Genomic DNA, 24,257 nt, shown 5'->3' on the forward strand with positions numbered 1-24,257 from the left:
ATCATTGCAACTGCTTCATTGTAGTCCATTTCACTAAACTATTATGAATTTGTATATGAGTCAAGAAGATCTTATTATCAATATATTAAGAACAAATGTAAAACTGTTGCTTGTAATGAACCAAAGTACTACATTCTGGGGATAAGAAAATAAGCAGAACAATATTGTTCCCATGGAGTCTGAAAAGATGGTGAATATTACTTAAAAGATTTTAAAAGATTTTAATTATTTTCATACCTAATATTCATTAACTTCTGCATAAGCCATAGTTTCTGTTTTATTAAAATATTCACATTACTTTTGTTGAACAAAATATCTGTTTTAAAGCAAATGTTTTCATATAAATGTTTTAGTCAATATGTTAACAAAAATGTGCTCATTCCAATCACCTGTACTGAGCCATTGACAACATAATCTGTGTAAAAATTATCACAAAAAAATACTTATTGGTGAGAGGGAAGTTGGGAGTGCTGCAAGATTTGAAGATATCTAAACTTTGGTGACCAAGCTTGTTCCCTAAGACATAGAGTAATCTTCATTGAGACGAAGTACACACTCAAGGAAGCTAAAATTGCTTATGTGGCATTCAAGTCTCCAGTTACAGGTATACTTTAGGTCCAGGTACACACCAACTCCATTCTTCCCAGTCTTTGCTTGTACAGCCTTCTGTAATGTGATAGTATATCCTTCCAATAAATCCTCCTCTTCCTAGCCGGGCTCAGTGGCTCAGCCTGTAATCCCGCGCCTTTGGGAGGCTGAGGTGAGTGGATTGCCTGAGCCCGCGGGTTCGAGACCCGCCTGGGCAGCGAGACCTCATCTGTACAAAAAAAAAATCAGCCGGGCATGGTAGTGCATGCCTGTAATTCCGGCTACTCGGAAGGCTGAGGTGGAAGGATTGCCGGAGCCCAGCAGGTGGAGGCTGCGGTGGCCGGGAGCGGCCACTGCACTCCAGTCTGGGCGACAGAGTGAGACTCCAACTCAAAAAAAAAAAAAAAATCCTCCTCTTCCCTAAACTAATGCAAGATAGATATTTGTCATTCAAAAACAAAATCCACTAGCACAGTATTCATCTTACATTTGATATGTACATTAAACATAAGCTCCTAAAAGTCTATTACTTTGATGGTGTGACTTAAACTATAATGTCTTAGTATTAACAAATTGATTCAGGAGATCTTTCATTCAACAGATATTTACTGAATATCTACTAGGTTTAAGACACTGTGCTAGACACTGGGAATACGATGATGAAAAAAGCAAACTGATGCCCTTTCTACTCTTCAGTCATATACAGAAATTTATATCAATAATTTTGCTTGATAGAGACAGGAAGGAAAAAGAGTCTAAAGAATGTCCCCAGAGAAGTTAATAACGATTCTCTTTTTTCACAATTGTTATGGATACATGATTTGGGGATACATGTGATATACTGATACCTATACACAATGTGTGATGATCAAGTCAGGGTATTTGAGGTAACTATCACCTGAGTACAAAACAAAAGCATGGAGCATTTTGTTAAGTATGGTCACTTTACTCAGCTAACAAACTTTGAATTTATTGCTTCTATCTTACTGTATGTCCATACAGTAACCTATTTCTCTTCCTCCTCACCCCTCTCCTTGTTTACACTTTACCATCTCAGTTATCTATTTTTCTATTCTCTACCTACATGAGATCAAACTTTTTAGCTCTCATGTATAGGTGAGAACATGCAATATTCTTTTTTAGCCTTGGTGGAAGGGAAATTGGGAATGCTCTGTAACTTTGCTATTGTGAATAGTGCTGCAATAAACGTGCAAGTGCAGGTATCTCTTTGATTTATTTTCCTTTGGATAGATTCCCAGCAGTGGGATTAATGGTGCTTATGGCAATTCTATTTTAAGTTATTTGAGAAATCTCCATGCTGTTTTTCATAGTGACTGTACTAATTTACACTCCCACCAACAACATGGAAGAGTTTCTTTGGCTCTGTATCATCACCAACATCTGCTACTTTTTGTCTTTTTTTTTTTTTTTTTTTTTTGAGTCGGAGTCTCACTCTGTCGCCCAGACTGGAGTGCAGTGGCACACTCCCAGCCACCGCAGCCTCCAACCTGCTGGGTTCCGGCGATCCCTCCGCCTCAACCTTCCAGGTAGCTGGAACTACAGACACACGCTACCATGCCCGGCTAATTTTTTTTTTCTTTTTGATTTATTGTAGAGATGAGGTCTCACCAAGTTGCCCAGGCGGGTCTCGAACCCATGGGCTCAGGCGATCCACTCACCTCAGCCTCCCAAGGCGCAGGATGACAGGCTGAGTGACTGAGCCCAGTTACTTTTTGTCTTTTTAATAACAGTCATTCTGTCTGAAGTTAGATGATATCTCATTATGGTTTTGACTTGCATTTCCCTGATGATTTGTGACGTTGAACATTTTTTCATATACCTGCCAGCAATATGTATGCCTTCTAAGAAATGTGTATTCATGTCTTTTGGATTCAATTTGTTTTCTTTTTTTTGAGTTGGAGTCTCACTCTGTCGCCAAGGCTGGAGTGCAGTGGCTCCAGAGATCCTTCCGTCTCAGCCTTCCAAGTAGCCGGAACTACAGGTGTGCGCTATGTTTTCTTTCTTTTTTTTAACCAGCAATGGCCTTTGACCAATTTTAATCAGATTGTGTGTGTGTGTGTGTGTGTGTGTGTGTGTGTGTGTGTGTGTGTGTGTGTGTGTTGAGTTCCTTGTATATTTTGTATATTAGTTTCCTATCAAATGAATAGTTTGCAAATATTTCCTCCCATTTAACTGATGGTCTCTTCACTCTGCTAATTCTCTCCTTTGCTTTTTAGTTTATTTTCTATTTTTGTTTCATTGTCTATGCTTTTGAGGGTTTAGTCATAAATTATTTGTCTAGACCAACCTCCAGGAGAGTTTTCTCCAGGTTGTCTGCTAGTATTTTTATAGTTTCAGTTCTCATGTTTAAGTCTTTAGTTCATTTTGAGTAGATTTTTATTAGGTGGATGCATAAGTTAATAGCGTTTGTTTTTGCCATGGCAACACTGTAGTGTTGGGAGTTTGTTTATTGTCGTTTGTCATTTGGGGTGGCAATATTGTACTTGTGAATACGCGTTGCATTCTTTAGATGTGAAGAAAGTTAATGCTATTTGTGGACTAAAGAAAAGGGAATATCAAGTGAAAAAAATGAACAATTCCTATGTATTCTTCTGTTTGAATTTAAAAGAAGCATAAAGGCAGAGGAGGTGACCCGCAAAATTGTGCTATTCACAGGAAGGATCCTATCAAGGGGAGTATGGCAAGAAAATGGTTTTGTCATTTCAAAGAGGGTCACTTTGACCTGAGTGATTCTTCACATTCAGGAAGACCATCGGGCTTTGATGAAGCCCATTTAAATGCTTTAATCCATAATGATCCACGTTAGTCAACCTGAGAATTGGCAAATGATGAACTGTGACCAGACAACTATAATGTAACATTTGCATTCCATAGGCAAGTAAAAACGCTATGAACTTATGAATCAACCTATTCCATGATGAGAGCTAGGGGTTCAATTGCATGTGGCTATCCAATGTTCCCAGGACCATTTATTAAAGAGGGCATCTCTTGCACAATGTAAGTTATTGTCAGCTTTGTCAAAGATCAGTTGACTGTAGGTATGTGGTTTTATTTCTGTGTTCTTTAGTCTGTTGCATTGGTCTGTGTGTATATTTTTAGACTAATATGATATTTTGGTTGCTATAGCCTTGTAATATATTTTGAAGTCTTGTAATGTAATTCCTCCAGTTTTGTTCCTTTGCTTGGAATTGTTTTGGCTACTTGGACTTTTTTGGTTCCATATGAATTTTAGGATTATTTTATCTAATTCTGTGAAAAATGACATGGGTACTTTGATAGGGATTGAACCTATAAATTGATGTAGATAATATGGTTAATTAAATTATATTAATTATTTAAATCCATGAGCATGGGACATTTTTGCCAGTTTTTGTGTGTCATCATCAATTTATTACATCAGTGTTTTGTAGTTTTTCTTGTAGAGATTTTTCACCTCTTTGATTACATTACACTTATTCCTGATTATTATAATCTTTTAGAGTTATTGTAAATGAAATTGCCTTCTTGAAGTCTTTCAGCAAGATCATTCTTCATATATAGAAACATTACCGATTTTTTTTGCGCTGGTTTTGTAACCTGCAATTTTACTGAATTTATTTATCTCATCTAAGAGGTTTTAGTGGTGTCTTTAGGTTTTTGTAGATATAAGATCATATACTCAGCAAAGAAGGACAATTTTACTTCTATTTTCCAATTTCTTTTATTTATCCTACCTGATGGCTCTGGCTAGAACTGTCAGTACCATCCAGTATACTGCTTTCCAGTACACCACTCATAAAGGTGGTAAAATTGGGCATATTTGTCCTGTTCTGGTTCTTAGAGAAAGGCTTTCAACTTTTTCCAAATCAGTATGATGTTAGCAGTGAATTTTTCATATAGGGACTTTACTTTTTTGAGTTATATTTCTTCTATGCCTAATTTGTTAAGAGTTTTTATCATAAAGGAATATTGAATTTTATCAAATACGTTTTCTGCATGATTGATATGATCATATGGTTTTTGTCTTTCATTCAGTTGATATGATGTACCACATTTTTGGATTTTTATAAGTTGAACTATTTTTGCATCTCTGGTATAAATCTCACTTTGATCAAGTTGCATTACCTTTTTGATGTACTGTTTGATTTGTTTTGCTAAATTTTGTTGAGGATGTTTTATGTGTATATTTATAAAGCATATTGGTCTGTACTTTCCTTTTTACATTGTGTTCTTGTCTGGTTATGGTATCAGCATGATTCTGGTCTCACAGAATGAAATAGGGAGAATCCCCCATCACTTAGACATTTTGGAATAGTTTCATAAGCATTGGCATTAGTTCTTCTTTGTACAGATGGTATAATTCAGCTGTGAATTCATCTGGTCTAGGACTTTTCTTTGTTGGGAGACTTTTTATTACTGATCTATCTTATGACCTATAATCGATTTGGTCCCATTTCTTCCAAATTTAATCTTGGTAGGTCATATGGTTCCTAGAGAAATTTAGAGGAATCTATCCATTTCATCTAGATTTTTCCAGCCTGTCAGCCTATAGTTGTTCATAATTGTCTCTGATGACCTTTTATATTTCTGTGGAGTCAGTTATAATGTCTTCTTTTTCATTTTGGATTTTATTTATTTGGGTTTCCTCTCATTTTCCTAGTTAGCCTACCAACAGGTTTATAAATTTTATTTATCTTTATAAAGAACCAGCTTTTCATATATATTTTTTGGTCTCTATTTCATTTACTTTTGCTCTAATCTTTATTATTTCTTTTCTTCGCTAATTTTGGGTTTGATTTGTTCTTGCTTTTCTAGTTCCTTGAGGTGCATTTTTACATTGTCAATTTGTAATTTTTATATCTTTTTGATGTAGGCATTTATTGCTATAAACTTCCCTCTAAGCACTGAATTTGCTATATCCTCTATGTTTGGGTATTTTGTGTTTTTATTTTCATTTGCTTCAAGAAATGTTTTTATTTACATATTAATTTATTTATTGACCCAGTGGTCATCCAAGAGATTATTGTTTAATTTCCATGTATTTGTATACTTTCCAAAGTATTGGTATTGAGTTCTAGTTTTTTCCATTGTGATCTGAGATGATATTTGATATAATTTTTAAAAATTTGCTGAGATTTGTTTTGTGACTTAATATATTATCTATCCTAGAGAATTTTTCATATGCAAATCAGAAAGAAATGTATACTCTGTAGCTGTAGAATAGAATGTTCTCTTACTGACTATTGGGTCCATTTGGTCTAAATTTCAGCTTAAATATAATGTTTTTTCAGACTTTTCTGTCTAGATTATCTGCCAAATGCTGACAGTGGGATGTTGAAGTCCTCCACTATTAGTGTATTATAGTCTATTTGTCTCTCTTTAGATCTAGTAATATTTGGTTTATGAATCACAGTTCTCCACTGTTGGGAGCAAATCTATTTAAAGCTGTTATATCCCACTGCTGGTTTGATTCTTTTATCAATATATAATTACATTCTTTGTCTTTGTTATCATTGATTTTGCCTTAAAGTCTGTTTTATCTGATATAAGCATAGCTCCTCTTGCTTACTTTTGGTTTCCAATTGCATGGAATATCTTTTCATCTCCTTTAGTCTATATGCGTCTTTACTGGTAAGATGACTTTCTTCTAAGCCCCATATAGTTGACTCATGCTTTCTTACCCATTCTGCCATTCTATTAATTTTATGTGAATAATTTAATCTGTTTATGTTCAAGGTCATTATTGATATGTGAGGTTTTGTTCCTGTAATACTAGTTTTTTCTGGTTGTCTTATAAGTTGTTCGTTCCTTTTTTCCCCCTACTGTTGTAGTTGCGGTTTGGTGAATTTATGTAGTTGTATTAAGTCCTTCCTTTTCTTACTTCATGTGATTGCTTTACTAGTGAGTTTTATACTTTTCTTGGTTTTCAGAGGTTTCACTTCTAGGTTAGCACTCCCTCAAGCATATCTTGTAGGACAAGTTTAGTGTTTATAAATTGCCTCAGCATTTGCTTGTCTAGGAAATACTTAACTTCTTCTTTATTTATATAGAATATTTTTTCTGGAGATAGTATTTTTGATTGACAATTTATTTCTTTCAGTACTTACTTCTGGCTTGTAAGATTTCTGCTGAGAAATCTGCTGTTAGTCTAGTAGGGTTTCCTTTACAGCTGACAATTTGCTTTTATCTTGCTGTTATTAGGATTCACTCTTTATCTATGACTTCAGACAGTCTTACTATAATGTGCCATGGAGAAAACTTTTTTGGATTGTATCTTTCTGGTGATCACTAAGCTTTCTTTATATGAATGGCTAAATCTCTAGTTAGACTTGAAAAGTTTTCATCTAGTATTTTGTTAAATAGGTTTTCTAATCTTTTATTTCTTCACCCTCACAGAAACTGATAATTTTTATAGGAGATTGCTTTATGTTGTCCCAAATGTCATGATGGCTTTGGTCATTCTTTTTATTTTTGTCTAACTGAGTTACTTCAAAAGACCTGTCTTCAAGTTCTGAGACTCTTTCTTCTTCCTGATCTGGTCTGTTATTGAAGCTTTCAAATGTATTTTGTATTTCCTTCAATGAATTTTTCAGTTCCAGAATTTCTATTTGATTCTTTGTAAAAAATCATCTATCTCTTTGGTAACTATCTTATTCTTGTTCTAAATTATTTTTTCTCATTTCTTTATATTGTTCTTCAGAGTTATCTTGTCTCTTATTGAACTTTTTAAAGATAAATATTTTGAATTATTTGATATTTTGAAAATGTATTTTTTATTAAGATCTATTGCTGGAGAATAATTGTGTGCTCCTGGAGGTGTCATATATATTTGCTTTTTCATGCTTCCTGTGTTCTTACATTGATATCTGAACATACACTATAACTGCGGCCTCTTCCTATTTTTGAATTTACTTTTGTAGGGGAGATCTTTTTTCTGAAGATGTATCTATGGTGTTGGTTGGATAGGGTACTTAGACTTTGGTTCTGGGTACATGAAATAGTATAAGCTCTGTATGATTATTTTGGTTGTAAACAGCATTAGTGGTATCTGTGATTTTCTCGGTAGGTTAGAGTGTAATTATTAGTGGTGACATTGGTGAAGTTCTTTGGGAGACTAGGATGCCAAGTGGGCTAATCTTCAGGTCTCAGTGGTGGCAATGGTGGGTTCAGCATGGCTATCTTTGTTCCCCTGGGTGGTAGAAATTGTGTTGGCTGTTATCAATTATCAGCAGGTCAATTCTTCAGTTGGCTTGTCCAATATCAGTAGTGTCAGTAGTGGAACAAGTGGGTTCTCAGGACCCTGGGCAGCTAGTGTGGCATGAGCAATTGCAGTGACAATGGCAGGACAATTTTCTGGGTCCCAACGTGTGTACATTAAGTGGCTGCAACAAGCCAAGTGGGCTAGTCTCCTGGCCTGCAGGGTGCACTTGTGGGTAGGTGCCAACTGAGATGATAATGATTGTGAGTTTAAACTAAACTCCAGGTGAAGTGCTCAGATGCCCAGATTGCTGGATTACGCTGGGGAATACCCAGGACTCCAAGTTATGGGCTATCTTGGTGAGAGAGGGCAAAGTCAGGCTTGGGCCTCCTATGGTGAAAGCTGGAACCCACCATAATTGGTAGGGGTGGAGCAATCCTCAGGCTCTAGACAGAGTGCTCTGGTGAGGGGCAGTAGCAGACATGATGATATCCTGTCACATGAAAAGGTAGGGCCATTCTCAGCGGCCACAGACTGGGCTAGCAGGTGAGGAACACATGTCTCTTTCACACAGGTTCTAGTGGGGCTCACTCCCAGCCCTGGCAGTGTTAGCCCTCACCTACCTTGAGCCCCACGTAAATGACTGTCTTGACTGCAAAGAATCCCCACCTGGCTGGCAAACAAGTCCCAATGGCAACTTGCACTCCTCTACTTGTATCCCAGTGTTTGTCTCAGCAGTACTCACTTCCCACCACTGGCTGCTACAGCCCATGCTTTGCTTGGTTCTGAGCTCTGTCTGCAGCTCACTTCCCGTTCTCAGCAGGGACAGCCTGAGTTTCCATAACACCTCAAATCCTGTGCCACTGGGCCCCAGGACAGCATAAAGTCTGTCAAAGGCTAGGATTGAAAATAGTGCCTCATTGTAGCCACTTAGTTAGGTCTCAAAAATAATGTTGGCCCAGTATGAGCTTCCTTACTGGGGCAATTTCATCCAACAGTCTCTAGGAAGCTTCCTATATAAGCTTCAAGGCTTAGGAGGCTTCAGAGGCTGTCCCATGGCCAGGACTGCACAATTTCATTGCAAGAATATTGGCCGCTGGAAGTCTCACTCACCGTTTTCCTGCATTGGGATGTCATTCCTAGCTTCCAGCCGATACCAGGAAGGCAGGCTGCCTCCTTTCTCTTTCCTGCTTTTAGAACTTCCTGTCACTTCCCTGTTGAGTTCTAGCATTCTCTCTTGGATCATGTATTCACGTGTGACTGTCTATACACACTACTTTGGTTCTTCTAAGTGGAGGATGTGGGCATGAAATGCTTCAAGTCAGCCATCTTGAAGTTACCCCCCATTCTTCTAATTAATAGCATCATAATAAAAATTAATTTGCAATTTTACACCAGCTCCATTATATTCATTTAAGTTTAAAGAAAAGAAAGACGAACAAACTCAGAAATATAGGGGTCTAAAATGTCATTGAAAATATAAATGTATTGACATTTAAAGGTTTCTGCAAAATGTCAAGAAAATTTAGCAAAATTATAGGGATATGAAAAAAAAAAACCTTAATCCCTAACGTTGAACCTAGAGTTTTAGTAATAGCATAACATCCAGATCTCAGTTTCCCTATCTTAAAGTGAGAACCACAGTCTTCTGGAGAGGATTGAGATACTACATTTAAGCGTTATCTCAACACTAAACACATAGTTGGCTTCCTTTTTAATTGTTTGTTAAATATACATCTTTTTAGTGTAAACTTCTGAACTTTACAGTCAAAACCATTATTTTATAACTACAATGAATAAAACATACAACTATTTAGTTTAAAAACTATTCTATGTATTCTTTGATTTATTTATAAAGAAATTGTGTGTTTTTTCTTACATGCTTAAACTTCAGTCACCTTCAAAGTACTCTCCATTTAATGTAATGATCACCTATTGAGATACCTTCTCACTACTCAAACAGTTTTTGAACTCATCAATTGTGAGTGCTTTTTAGTGCTTCTGTTATTTTTTTGTTTCAATTCTTCTACATCAGGAAAACATTTCCTTTTGAGGACTTTTTCATCTGCAGAAACAAAAATAAAGTCGCTGGGGCAAGTTCAGGTAAATAGGAAGGGCAGATCTTGGGGATCATGCCATTTTTGGCCAAAAACTGCTGAACACTCAGCACCATATTGGCAGGTACACTTGTAAATCACTCATCGTGAAATGGGGAAATGTGTTGAAAGACTCTCCAGAAAAAATTCACTGAAACCAAACGCAGTCTCTCACAACAATGCTAGCTAACACTGATGCCAATGGGTTCCTAGAATACTTACCTAGCTGGGAAAGCCTGTACTTCAAGAGGCCCACCCTCTAAAAGATAATTTCAGTTTTTATGTGCAACTCCCCTCATATATACCTTTATATTGTACCTGCTGTATACCTTTATAAGAGCTGTCTTTGTCCAATTAATTTTTTCTCTTTGCATCTCTAACTTTTTCAATAGACTATTCTGTCCATGGCAACAGGGAAAATAATTCTCTTTGCACAGCCATTGTGTATAAAGGGGACTTAATAAACACTTGCTGAATTAATAAATTGGTATGTTCCATAAACTCAAGAGATTTACAGTTATGGAGGATGATATATACTATGTGAACATAATATCATTGTATCTATTAAATTGTATCATAGTATCTGGTATGCATAAATCTGTTTATTCCACTAGAATTTAGACACTTTCATGGAAAGGTTCATGTTTTAGTCATTCTTGTTTCTCCAAAATCATGCCTAGTACCTGGCATATGTGTTGAATTTGCCTCATATGTTTCTTTAGGAAATTGCTCCAGCTCATGTCATATGTTCATGCATGTTTATATATAACTAAATTGTATTACTATATATAAATTGCATTACTATATATAACATATATATGTTAGAATTTGAGAAGATACTGCTACTAGCTTTGGGCTCAAGAGTTTAATTCAAGGGATTCAGGTGGCAAATACAAAAAGCATCACTTGAAAATAATATTCACATAACCTAGACCACCCTTGAGATAAATGATCCTTGCTTCTGCATGTGAGATGAACTGAAATGTAGATATTTTAGAAATGATTGTGCTGGCACTAAAACAACAGTTTCAGGCATAATGGCATTCAAGAACTTTGGCTAGTAAAATAGAGAGTAATAGACTGGCCTGAGAAATATGATTGACAGTAGCAGAAAAGTAAGTTTATAGGCTAGATGCAAGAATTTTTTAAAAGTGTAATTTATAAGCTTATACGTGTAGCAAATTGAAGTATTTTTTCTACTTAGAAATAATTTAACTATCTGAAGGTCAATCAGAATAGCCATATTAAGCCTAGTCCCTCCTACAAATATTACTGATATATGCACCTTCTATCAACCCCAAGTGACAGCTATCATTTAAAAAGTGTTTAACTCCATTACATAGTTATACTAAGTGCTTGTAAGTATGAATAATTGCCTGAGAATATGGTGATTTAAGGGTAGGTAAGTCTGAAGGCAGACTAGAGACCAAATAATGTGTAATCATCTTCCTTATCTTCACTGAGCCACTGCCATAAGGCATTTTTATAAAGATAGTATCATATTCAAATTTTCCTTAGTCTGAGAAACTCTCCTTTTGAACATCATTAAAGTTCTTATTCTCTACTTTTATTATGTTTAAATATTATTTTCCAGCCAGATCCCCATATCCTCATATATTAACCAAGCCAGAAACCAGAAACGAGGAAACAAAATAAATTTTATGCTCATAATAATTTCAGACTATATTTCTTTAGTGTAAGCATCTCTGAATTTTATACTAAAATTTCCTTCTATATAAGACCTTCATTATCATCTTGTTCATCATTTACTCATAATAATTTCAGAACACTTTAGAATATTAAAATAAAAGTAATTTCCTCAGGTTCAAGTTAGGGATACGTTGTAGCTGTTTTTCTTATCTGTTATTCTTATCTCTTTGTTCTGGAATTTGGGTGCCCTCATCCTGACCTATTTCTTTTATTACTGGTCCATCTAATTCACCTCTTGGCTGTCTATCTGTTCAGTAATTCAATAGATTCTTCTGCTTGTCACCAAGTTGTCCTTGCCAACTAATATATCATCTTCCATCTGGTTAAATTCCTATGTTCTTTCTGGCACAGCTCCGCCTCCAAATTCCCTCCCAACCACCTACCTTGCTGCCCTTCCATCTGCCACCATGACTAGTAACTTTTCTAACTTATTCTCAGTCTAAATCATCACCAATTTTCCACTTGGATTTATCAAAAGTTTATTTCTTCAAGAGTTATTGTGATTGCAGCAATAACTTACAATATAATCTTGGAGTGGAAAGGGAAGTAAAAAACCATACAAACCAAACATGCATTTAATGTTTGAATTCTCTAGTCCTTTAAAGTCTTCTTCCATTCTAAACTTCTTTCACTGAGTGTGTTTTAAAATAATAGAGTGCACCACCTGAAGATTAAGCTAACATTTTGTGGTATATCTTCTTTAGAACATTACTTTGTACGAAGTTCATTTTTGTGAGTCTTGCAGTTATTGTATTGGATTCATTGGTCCAAAGTTTTGCATTCACTGATTAGCAACAACTTTTTCTTAGACACTCTGTTCTCAGGACAGTTCAATTAAGTTTTTAGTCTTAATTTAAAAGATATATATTTTTGTTAGTATATGTGGTATGGTTGCCTACCAGATATCAGACATTACATAAACAACACTAGCGTTTCGTATTTTAGTTTCAAATGTTTATCAAGTAGTACAAAGATAGTATTTTTCCTGAGCATTGATTTCATTGTTTGTCAAAGTAAGTGGTTTGTTTCTATGTAGCAGATATGACATACTAAAAATTAAAGCAGTCTCAGGAAAATAGTTAAAACTTTAGTCTTATGTATCTTGCCATAAGACTGAAAATTTCTCATTGTTCCTCTATATTCCTAGAGCATATACCCTCTCTCTGTCAACCACAACTTAGAAAATAGTTAGCTTATTTTTATAGGAGATTTACTCAGCATTTAAATTAAATTCAAAATAAGATAACAGTTAAATATAAAAACGTAATGATTTCTTAAAAGACTTAAATGACATTTTTAGTACTGGGAATAAAATATTTTGATTTATGTTAATATATATTACAATTTTAAAGGTTTTTAATTGTTTATTTTAACATAGGTATTATTGTTTGGTAAGAACAACAGATCTGGAGACAACTGTCATTGAAAAGATGGCTTGTGATACAGATCCCAAGAGAAAAGTGCACACCATGCTATGGGGAACCACATGGAGAAGGTCTGAGACTGGTTAGGAGGCAGATGGTGAGAGAGGAACCATGTGGTTTTCACAGCAAGGAACAGGAGCAGGGTAAGTATTTAGGATTTGCTAGTTTGAATAGTTTCAGCCAACTCTGGAGCATAAGGGTCTTCACCAGTTGTTTGGTGCCTGCCCCTGGTATAATTAGAGTAGGTGGATAGTGGCCCAAAGTACGAGGAAGCACCCAGTTAAGAAAGGTAGTTGTAGTGGTGGGACTCTGAATTGGTTAGTCTGCATTTGAAAAGTGCACTCATGGGCTAGTTTTTTACTAACTCCAGTAATTGGTTAACCCTGGGAAGAGAAGTTCCTCTAGAATCAGCAAAGCCAAATCATCACAATTCAAAAAATAAAAGACACAGTTAATACAATACAGTCATACATCACTTAACCATGAGGATGCATTCTGAGAAATGCATCCTTAGATAATTATGTCATTTTTTGAACATCATAGAGCATACTTACACAAACTCAGATGGTATAACCCACTACTAAAAGCCTATTACTCTTAGTCTACAAACCTGTACAGCACGTTCCTGTAATAAATACTACAGACCATTGCAACACAAATAGTAAGTATTTGTATATATAAACATGGAAAAAGCAATGTGTTTCCCTAGGATGTGACAAGGGCTACCATGCCACTAAGCAATGGGAATTTTTGTGCTCCATTATAATTTTGTGAGACTACTGACATATATGCAAACTGTCATCGACCAAGATGTCATTATGTACTGTATGACTATTTAATTTAAATTAGCAATCATTTCAAAGAAATGCTGAGAATTTATCTGATTCAGGGTTCAAAAACTTCTGTAGCATTAAAGTGGGATCAAACAATGTCTGTTGGTGCCCACTGCCTGTAAAAACAGGTTCAACCATGTTATTCTGGCGGGTAAGATCTTAAAAACTGCTTACATTTTGTTTATTCTCAACTACACACATCCAATCCCTGTTTAAGTCCTGACATTAGCATACATAATATTAATTTTTGCCTCCATGCCTTTATGCATATTTTTCTTCTAGGTGCCATTTTAAAATTTTGCATATAGGACCTAATTTCTCCTACAACAATAAGACTTTTTACCAAATATTTTGGCCAGCCCTCTCTTGTAACTTTTTCTCCTATATTTAACTCATTTGTTTCCATTGAAAACACAGACTCTTTATCTTCTTTTACATCTACAGACCCAGAGTACCTAGAAAACCACACAAGAAGATACTTAATAAATACTTCCTTACTGTATTTAATTGTCTTGTGAGAAGAGACTGACCAACAATGAAAATGGTGTGAAAGGTATAGCTAAACAAGGAAAACGGGGTGAAAGAGACTGACAAACAATGAAAATGGGGTGAAACATGTATGAAGCAATATTAAGTTGATGGCACTCCTCAGAGTCAATTCCTAAGAGCATATCTGAAAGAAAGACGATTCACACGCAAATTACTCAGGGACAATATTTTAAGGAGGAACTAATATCATGTTCTCCAATAAGGGAGAAAAGAAGATGATATCTCTTGGTATCATTTTTTGTTATAAATTCATACGGAGAAAGTTTTCCTTGAATTTTATAAAGCTTCCAAATCATCAGGACTGTTTACTGAAGAACACTAGGGAAAATTTCCTTGTCATGCAAATATAAGTTCTGACTTACTTAATTTGTATATGTGTTCAAAGTTTAGAAAATGGGCTTATTATCTCTCTTTAAATACTTGTAAATCTCCTAATCTTCCATAAGTGATCCATAACTACTACAATTCCAGTTATATATAGTATGTTTTACTATATATGTATATAGTTTCTACTTAGATTTATTATAAGTACAAGAAAATTTACAGCTTACCACTTTAAAATATTCTTGCTAACTAAATTCTAACTCTACTAAGTCACCTTTAAAATTCATTTTTTAAAATAGATTATAAAACTTTATGTTAGTAAACTATGTTATTTCAGAACTTTTGCACATTGAATTGAGGCATTAATAATGTATCTAAAATGCAAAATATACTTTTCTTTCAAAAGTCTTATATGTATTTGATGTTTTACTACTCTTTCATTCTGTTTCCTCTCTTTACTTTCTATTACATCTTTTTATAATATCTTCAATCTTTTTTCCAATTATATCTAATATGATTATATCATGTCATAATAACTATCTAAACTTACTGGGGTGCTTCACCTCATGTATATCAAAGTTAATATTCTAAAATTCTCATTAATCTCTTGTTAGTGTCTCCCAATTGATAGCCTATAAAAATTAATTATAACTACTGTGGGAAGTGGGAACTAAGTACATCTCATTCCAAATTTTCCTCATATGAACCAGGAACTCATTTTTATCTGGCCATTCAGTATTTTAAATGAGATTGATTAATGGCTTGAGTTTAGACTAGAAAGAAGACAAAGAGGTTTAGATAAGTACAAGGGCAGTGCTTCTTGAATCCCTTTGTTTATACAATCTCCCCATGTTAGTCCATTAATTTTACTACTATGATCCTGTCACCTAGCAGGGGACTTTTATTTTCCTACTGTCACCTCAGCCAGATCCAACAAGTAGCACTGCCATTCTACTCATTACTCAGAATGTAGTATGTGTCATTAGGCAATAAATATCTTTAAATTTCTGCTCCCCTCTATTCTTTCTCATTTTCCTCTAGATTCCATTTTACTAGCTGTTAATGGACCATCTCAGCCAGAAGACATCTGAGCAGAACTGAACACCATGACGCAGCATCCAGAGACCTCTAAGATATATAGGTAGTTACTCTAAGATATATATCGTTTTCCCCCTCCTTAAGGTAAAACTCCATGTGTGAGTTTCCTCTTCTACCTAAACTAGACCAGCTTTAAGATTTAAACACATTCTACAATGCCGGGAGTTCTGTGTACATCACCACCAAGCTACTCTGGCAAACAGGAAATACAAGTAAAGTAGTAACACCATAGCAGAATTGAAATGTACTGTGCATGCCTAAAAAGTAGTTCTCCTGTGCTTTTATTGCCATCACTGCTCTATATTTCTTCTTTTAAAATAAAATAAAATTATTCCTATTCTTCAAAACATTCTTGACCTTATCTATTACTGGTTCTCAATAGTAATTTAGCAAACATGTTTTATATAAAAGTATCAATAAACATACTTCACCTGTCCAAAGACCACTTATATATCTTATCCTGAACTGGACCCCACATCTTTAAAATAAGAAATATACTTGAGCAAGTAGATATACATACAAATTATATTGTATATATTGTTTTATAAATTAAATGTGATAAGATATCTGTATTGTATATGTGTGTGCATATATACTCACTAATGATATAAATCTGCTATTGAAAAGCATTCTTAAAAAATGTTACTATACCAGATTCTCTTACTATTTATTTGTTAATGCTGTTTTCTCACCCTAAAGAAATATTCAGAACTTTATATGATTGAACATTTATATATTTATTATTTGCCATGATATACAAGCTAGCAGCCTTAATTCACAAAGACATCCAACAGATAAAGCAATATAGTACTATATTTTTCAGTTTTGCAGAGTTTTTGTACATTTTGTTTGGTCCCTGTATAGTGGAATTTAAAATTGCATAAGCTAATTTTTGAAAAACACCAAGAAAAAAACAAAACTCCTCTTTTTGGTTAAATTTCATCTACCCATACATCCTGAAGTAAGGCATTCTTGACAGGAGGGGGAAAAAAAACCACCACAGGTAGAAGTCAAATGATTTTGTTTCTGACAACAAGGTCTTCCCTCAAGGACATGCTAGTTTAAATTGTTTTAATTCCATCTACTGAATTTGTATGCAACTCGGTATTTGAGTTTGAGTACCTCAGTGCTCTCCACTACTTCTGAGCATTTTTGGTGTTTACCAACATCTTGAATTAGAATTTGAAAATATTGACAGTAAGGAAAAAATCTGAGCCAATGCGATGCCACAGCCCTGCTAAAACTTCCCCACAAGGAGGTAATTTCCACTTATCGATTCAGCTCATTCTCCTGCTGCCCCTCCCCAGTTGCAGTCTGCCATACATTTGAGCTCTGGTACGTTCTTGAAAAGCTTTTGCATGCAAAGTAAAATACCCTATGGTCCAATACTATTAAACATATAAAATAAAGTCACCTCTCAATTAACATAACAATTGAGAGCCCTGACGCTGGCATTGCAATACTGAGGTCTGAGTCAACCTTACTAACATGGCATCACCATTTTCCTAACTCAGCACGTTCTAGTTTACAATTACCTAACCTCCAAAAACACCATGGACTTACCTTATGGGTTATCTGTTGTTCTGAGTGTAAGAACTACTGCGAATTGCCCATTTGAATAAATGCAGCGACAGTTACACCACAATACGCCTCTCTCCTGCAGCAGAAGCAAGTTAAAAGGACTTCATGCTGTGACCTCAGAGGCAGGCACAGCCGCTCCCATCCTTCAGCCAACCTTCTGGGGAGAGCAGGTTAGATGACAGCAAAGCTGGCTCTCTACATAGCAATACTTTCAAATAAAGCATTCTGTACTGTGAGCTGGGAGATTTACATCTTCCAAATTCGGCTCGCCCGAGTCAATGCTGCTTCTATGCCTGAAAATATTAAGCATTTCACTGCAGTCACTTAATGCAAGAAACTATCTGAGGCGACTTCACAAACCCTGTCATTCTGTTCCGAGGCTAAAGAATGAGCACCGCATGCATAATTCATGCATTAAAATCTTCAATGCACTTCCTGTAGTCGCTGTTCTATCCAGTAATGGGCTATTGATCACCTCACCGCCAAGACAATTGGAGCTTCGCGATTGGTTTATTTCCACAAATAAAATTACAACCTAAATCACAGGCAGAAGCCTCCAACCCTGCAGCATCCACTCGGGTAAAACATTCACATAGACAAGATGACATTTGCATACTGCAGAATGTTTAAACTGGACTCTCTTTGGCAGAAATGCTCCCACATCTGTCTCTTTTGATTCAAAAGACATACTTTCTGCAGGTTTAGACGGAATATTTTACATTATAAGTGAGATATACTGAGTTGGATTTGTCTAATAATTTCTAGAAAATCAACAGGCTAAATGAAAATTAAGAAAATAATTGAATATAAGAGAGAATAATTAAATATAAGAGTAACATATGGCTATAAAATATGAAGATTTTTACCTGGACTCATTTGAATAACCTTTCTTAGAAGACTTAAATTTATAATTAATTTTTCATTTCAATAATGTGGAAGAGTATTTTTCATTTCAATAATGTAGAAGAGTTTTCTTTTTAAAAAATCATCATAGTGGATACATGTGCTTGTCAATTAACTATTTCGGATCATAAGCACCATTACTCTGGGTGTGTCAGTGGTTTTGAGGTTCTTTCTCTTAGAATTCAAACCTCTAAGAACGCACACAGTTTTCACTGCCTGAAAAAAAAACTAGCTTAAAACTAAATGTGCATTTAATTATGCTAATATTCATCAAGGGAAAGCACAAGGAGCATTTTTAAATGTCCTAACAGTATTTGCAAAAATACTCCAGTGAGAGATCCATGTAAAACAGTAAATGCATATATGTACAAGAAATGCTTGCTTATCTTCTCAAAGTGTATTAGATATGAAAACCAATTAAGCCTTATTTTTTCACTGAAAGATGACTAAACATGATGTTATTAAGGTCAGTGGGATGCCTAAAGTCATGTCTTCCCAAAGCCTCCTTTATTTCATTCTCATGTGTTCACGCATGTGCACACACACACACACACACACACATATATTTGTGACCATCTGTAAAACCAGAGTGAGACCTTCATGTTCATGGCTCAGAGCTAGAGTAGAGGATAACTGTCCAAGTATAACGAATATTTTGCAACTGACATCTATGCTGTAGGGAGCAATTTACCCTTGGAGGCATGACATGATGATTTTTTAGTCAACAAAACAATAACAGCTGATATCAGCCTTTGAAGGTAGCAGAGGTGCTGATGACAATAGGGGTAGAGTTCAAAGATGTCCAGGGATATGTTTTCCTTCCAACTGCATGTAAAGCATCATCCCTGCTAAGCCATAGGGAAGACAATTACACCCGAATGATCAAGATTATGCTAAAATATTCTAAGTAGCAGTCTAAAAAATTTGCCATCCAATAACTTTGTACTCCATGTTCCATGTTTTATTCTGCCTTGGGTAGCTTCTGTTTATATATATATATACACATATATATGTATATATGTATATACACATATGTGTGTATATATATATATATATTGCTGCTAAGTTAATTAACTTTAACTTTAAGTAAACTATATGGTAGGCTTTATTTTATAGTATTTATCTCTTATATAAGTAATATTATTTATTCCTTAAATAGAAATTTGAAAGGTCTCAGACATTTTAAAAATTACGGTTTTTTTCAATGCAATCATACTGAGAAGCAATTTCACTTGAAGAAAACATTTCATTTATAAACAGTAGAAATTTGAACATTTTGAAATTTATCAGGTATGAGTATATTAGAATAGATTTAGGAAATCTAAATTATTTATATAACCTACAGTAATTGCAAAAGCAAGCATTATAAATTTAAACTTCCTGAAATGACATGATTCAACAATGCATAACCAGGTGGCTGGGGAGAACATCAGCTCAGTCTAGCTTGCTTTCTGCAGTAAGTAGGAGGAAAGACAGTATCTTTGCTCACATACAAATATCCATAATCTAAGTCTAAAGTGAAGACTGCTGCTTTGCATCCAGTTGATACATTTTTAGGATTCAATTGTCCAAAGATGTGGAGAGAGATGAGAAACACACACACACACACACACACACACACACACACACACACACACAAACTCAAACACTTATCATTATTATCCTCATCATCCTAGAGTAGACCAAAATTAGGAGCCCACAAAGGAGAGAAAGATATGGCCTGAGAAAAACTATAGAGATAATAAATCCTGAAGGACTCAAAGAAGGAATGCAGCGAGTAAGACTTGAATAAAAATGATGAGGAAAAGTAGACAGTAGTACTGTCAGATAAAACAAAGCCCAAGGCTGTAATAAAGAGCAAATTTCCATTTTTCAGAAGTCTGGCTATGCCTGAGAAAAACACTTAACCGATCTTTTCAAATGGATGGAAACAGAGATAGCCACTTTAGACAAATTTGATGTCTTTGCAGATCAAGAGACTTTCCAACTGAATTTATAGTGCATGTACAATAGGGACTAAACTCTGTAATGTGAATAGGGTCCATAAAGTGAATCAAAATTTGGGAATACATCAAAATATATTTATTTTGTTAAATCTATGATCTCTATTAATATATTTAACTAGACTGCCTGACTACTGTCATTTGAAAACATGCCTAATTTATCTCCAGTATAAGTAAAAAATAATGCCAAGAAAAGTTAGAAAAATAATTTGACCTATTAAAGTTTATACATTCCTAAGCTCAAGGGATAAGTACTGTAGAAGATTTCATTAGTTCCCTAAGATTTAATACATTCTTTCTACTTTTCTCTGTGTCCTTCTATGCAAGAAATTGCACTAGATACTAGAAAAACAAGTATATATAGATCATTGGTTGCCTTTAAATTATTTGTACTTTAGTGAGGAAAACCTGTAACTACATTAATATGGAGTGCTGATATCTAGTCACTATGATACACACCAAGATATGTACATGGGATAATTATGAAACACATAAAATTGCACCGATGTGTTAAATAACTGATAGTTAAATGTTAATTCTTCTTAATTTATTCCACTATATGAGGCATATCAGCGGAAGAAATATTGGCATTACCATCTACCCATGGGAACATTAGGAAATAATTTATTAAGAAAAAACTAAAATTTAAAGACACTGGGTATGGGTTTTAATGTTTGACAAATTTGAGATTAAATTCGGGCTTTGCTGAATTTAAGTATATGCCCTTGGAGACCCATTCATACTCTCTGAGCATCAGTTTTACCATGTAAAAATCAAGTTAACATTTAGGTTTTTTTGTGAGAATTAAATAACTTATTTAGAGCAAATTGTTAAAAATATAGTTTTTGTAGTCGTCCAATGAAGGTATAAATCTTGTCTCAATTTTCTCATCTTTAAAATGGAGATTTTTCTCAAACTCATTGAGTTACTAGGAAATACAACAATTACAATGAATTTATGTTACTTAATACAACTTCTGACACAGTAAGGACTTCAGAAGCATTAATTCATTTCCCTCGAGGCTAAGACTTGAAAGAAAATGCTTGAGAGGAAAGGAATTTCCCGTAAGAAGAACCACACATGCATTTGTAGGGAGGCAGAATGTTACATGATAAGCTTGAGAAGTTGAATTATCTGTATCATGAGAACTTTGGATACAATGGACAGTTTGTCAGGTAACAAGGCAAAATTATATGGAATCTGATTTATATATCAGATACATACATCTCAAGATTTCATCTTCCATCTTCTTGATATAAGCCTTTTAAAAAATTGTTAAAAGCCTGATTATATAGGACATGTTTAACACCATTAAAGTGTTTGATGCTATTCTTCAAAAATAGAAATATTTGAAGACGTTGCCAAGAGAGCAATATGACTAGATTTTGTGATGGAATGATAGGCTAGATGCAGTAGCCAGAGGCAAAGAATATGCTTAATAGAGCACCACTTTAGTCCACCAGAAGTGATGAGGGCTTAAACAAGGCAGATATAGGGGTATAGTAATGAGGACATCATTCTAGAGATACTTAAACACTAGAGTCAATAATATTAAGTATTATGAGAATATGAAGAGATAATGAGAAAATAATATTAGACACAACAAAGGAAGAGTAAAGTGGGAAGCAAGATGAAGAGTTAGTGAAGAGTTGGATGCCTAAAATTTCCAATAATCAGTTGGATAATAAGATTGTAGTTCAGTAAATAGGTTTGGAAATGTCCAGAGCTGCTTATTCTATGGGAGTCAATGAAAAAACTCAGGGTTGAATATGTACAGTGAAAAGAAGATGGAAGATGAAATCCTGAGATGTAGTTAAGTAAATGTATATAAAAGCCTGCTGTTAACATCTTGACATAAGAATAACTTGATGGCAAAAGAAAAAACTGGTAATATGTATTAGACATATAATGTAAGGCTGGAAGAATGATTTAATTTGATAATTGCAAAGTCTTTATCATTTAAGTAGCATTTATTTCTATTTTATCAATGAAAAGTCATGCTCAGAGAATAATTATGGAATGTGGCCAAGCCACATGACCAACGAACTGGTAAGCCAGAAGTCACACCCAGAATTTCTGACTTCATAGTTTAGCCCCCTTCCACATCAAGCTGCTAAGAACCACAGAACCACAGTTATAAAGGAATATTTTATTCTTACTTCTTTGCTTTCTCATGTCCCAGAAGACTAAAAAGTGGTCATGTTAAAATTATGTATAGTAATCACAACTAATTTTAAGAATTGGTGATAAAAATAAATTAGAATATGGAAAAGAATGAACATTTATTATTTTGTTCCAAACATAATATTGTATATATGTGTGTATGCATATATCTCCATATATACAATATATCATTATATAGAGACTACTTGATAAAGAAGATGCTATTACCCAATTCTACACATTAAAAATGGTTTAATAGTTTAAACCATTAAAATTAAACTAAAATAGTTTAATTAACTTTCTTAAAGGTACATAGATATAAGAAATAAGTCAGAATTTTAGTTTCAATGACAAAAGCCCACATTTATTATGCTATATCACATTTTAATAGCATTTAAAAAAATTAAATCATAAAAAATAAAATAGAACTACAAGTGTCAAAATAGACAGAGCCTAAAAGCCTAACACTGAAGAAATAAAAAAGTATAGAAGAACTCAACTGTCAGTTCCAATCACATAAAATTTAAAAACAAAACAGTATAATAATATCATATTTTGTCTATAGATACACACAGATGAATGGGAAATATTAAAAAAAGACCTGAGAAGTATGTAAATACCAAATGCGGGATTTTAGTTACTTCTAGGGAGAGAAGGAGGGTATGGTTGGAGAGGATTTCACATGCGTACATTATTTATATTAAGCTGATACTGGAACAGAAGTTTTGCTTTGTATACTATCTAAATGTTTGAAATATTAGAGATACATTTTAAAAGTGAGGGAAATATAAGAAAGAAAACTCAAAAAGATTTACAGCCAGCGTCACGATGATAACGAGGAAAAAAAAAAACTTTCTAATGATATCATCTAACTCAACTTAAAACATCTCTTCAGTAATTAAGAAAAATATTAAATTAAAGAAAGAATAAAAATAAATACTGATAGTGAATAGGTATCCTAACATATCTCAAAAATTGAGATACTTGTACGTTGTTCATGCAACATTAGTAGATTTCTAGTTCCATTAAACTATCCAAGATTTTCCTTAATACATCTATAAGTTTACAGATATTAATATATACAAATAATTTCCCAGGTTTCATGAAAATGACCTAATAGCAATTTAAACTCCAAGTAAAATGAGGCCACTAAGAATCCTAGTAAGTGTGACAAGTATAATTGAAAAATATAATTTAAAGTCTTTTAAGTTTATCAAAGTATAACAAAGTATCCCTATTTAATCATATTGACTTTTAGTTCCACTTTTTAAAAGTGGAAGATTTTCTTTTTAAGTGACTAAATGCTGTTGGAGGAAATAATATTTAACTCCAAGCCAAGAGATGTCAGCAACCAGTTCTGTCCCAAGAGTCACCAAACTGCTTCGGCTATCTGCCAGTCTTTCTCTCTAAAGACACATTAGGGAAGAGCTTTTAAAATTACTTTCTATTTATCTTCTCTAATAACAAATTTAAATATTTGCAAAATAGTTTAAATATATTTCTTGTCTCAGGACAATTTAGACCTACCTCATTATGTCTCTTTTTAAAAGAAGTCAACAAATGTCTGTACACTGTTAGTTCTTTTAGAATTTTTGAGCTTTGAAAACCATGACTCAAGCTATGAGTCATTTCTTTAAGATGATTTATTGTGAAGTGATGTCAGCAAGATGATGGAGATGGAGATACCAGTTTTTTTCTTCAACAACAACAAAAAACAACAATTAGACAGCTATCCATAAACAAAAATAGCTTTGAGAGTGCTCAGCCATTCAATCAAGAAACTTCAG

At 34.3% G+C, this 24,257-nt stretch overlaps 1 protein-coding gene across 5 annotated transcripts in view; it reads right to left on the minus strand.

Moving 5' to 3' along the window:
* Positions 1 to 24,257, minus strand: part of CNTN1 (contactin 1) — a 370,935-nt gene that overhangs the window by 221,109 nt on the left and 125,569 nt on the right. Inside the window, exon 1 of one of the 5 annotated variants that reach the window (XM_008065334.2) lies at positions 17,384 to 17,888. The exons of 3 other annotated variants lie outside the window; for them this stretch is intronic. The gene's annotated coding sequence lies outside the window, so the exon portion shown is untranslated. Of the gene's footprint in view, positions 1 to 17,383; positions 17,889 to 24,257 lie in introns of those variants that run through there. One more of the 5 variants, XM_008065342.1, reaches the window with a different exon arrangement.

The sequence above is a fragment of the Carlito syrichta genome, unplaced genomic scaffold, assembly GCF_000164805.1.
Source record: "Carlito syrichta isolate Samal-C Ts95f unplaced genomic scaffold, Tarsius_syrichta-2.0.1 Scaffold103341, whole genome shotgun sequence".
Lineage (NCBI taxonomy): Eukaryota > Metazoa > Chordata > Mammalia > Primates > Tarsiidae > Carlito > Carlito syrichta.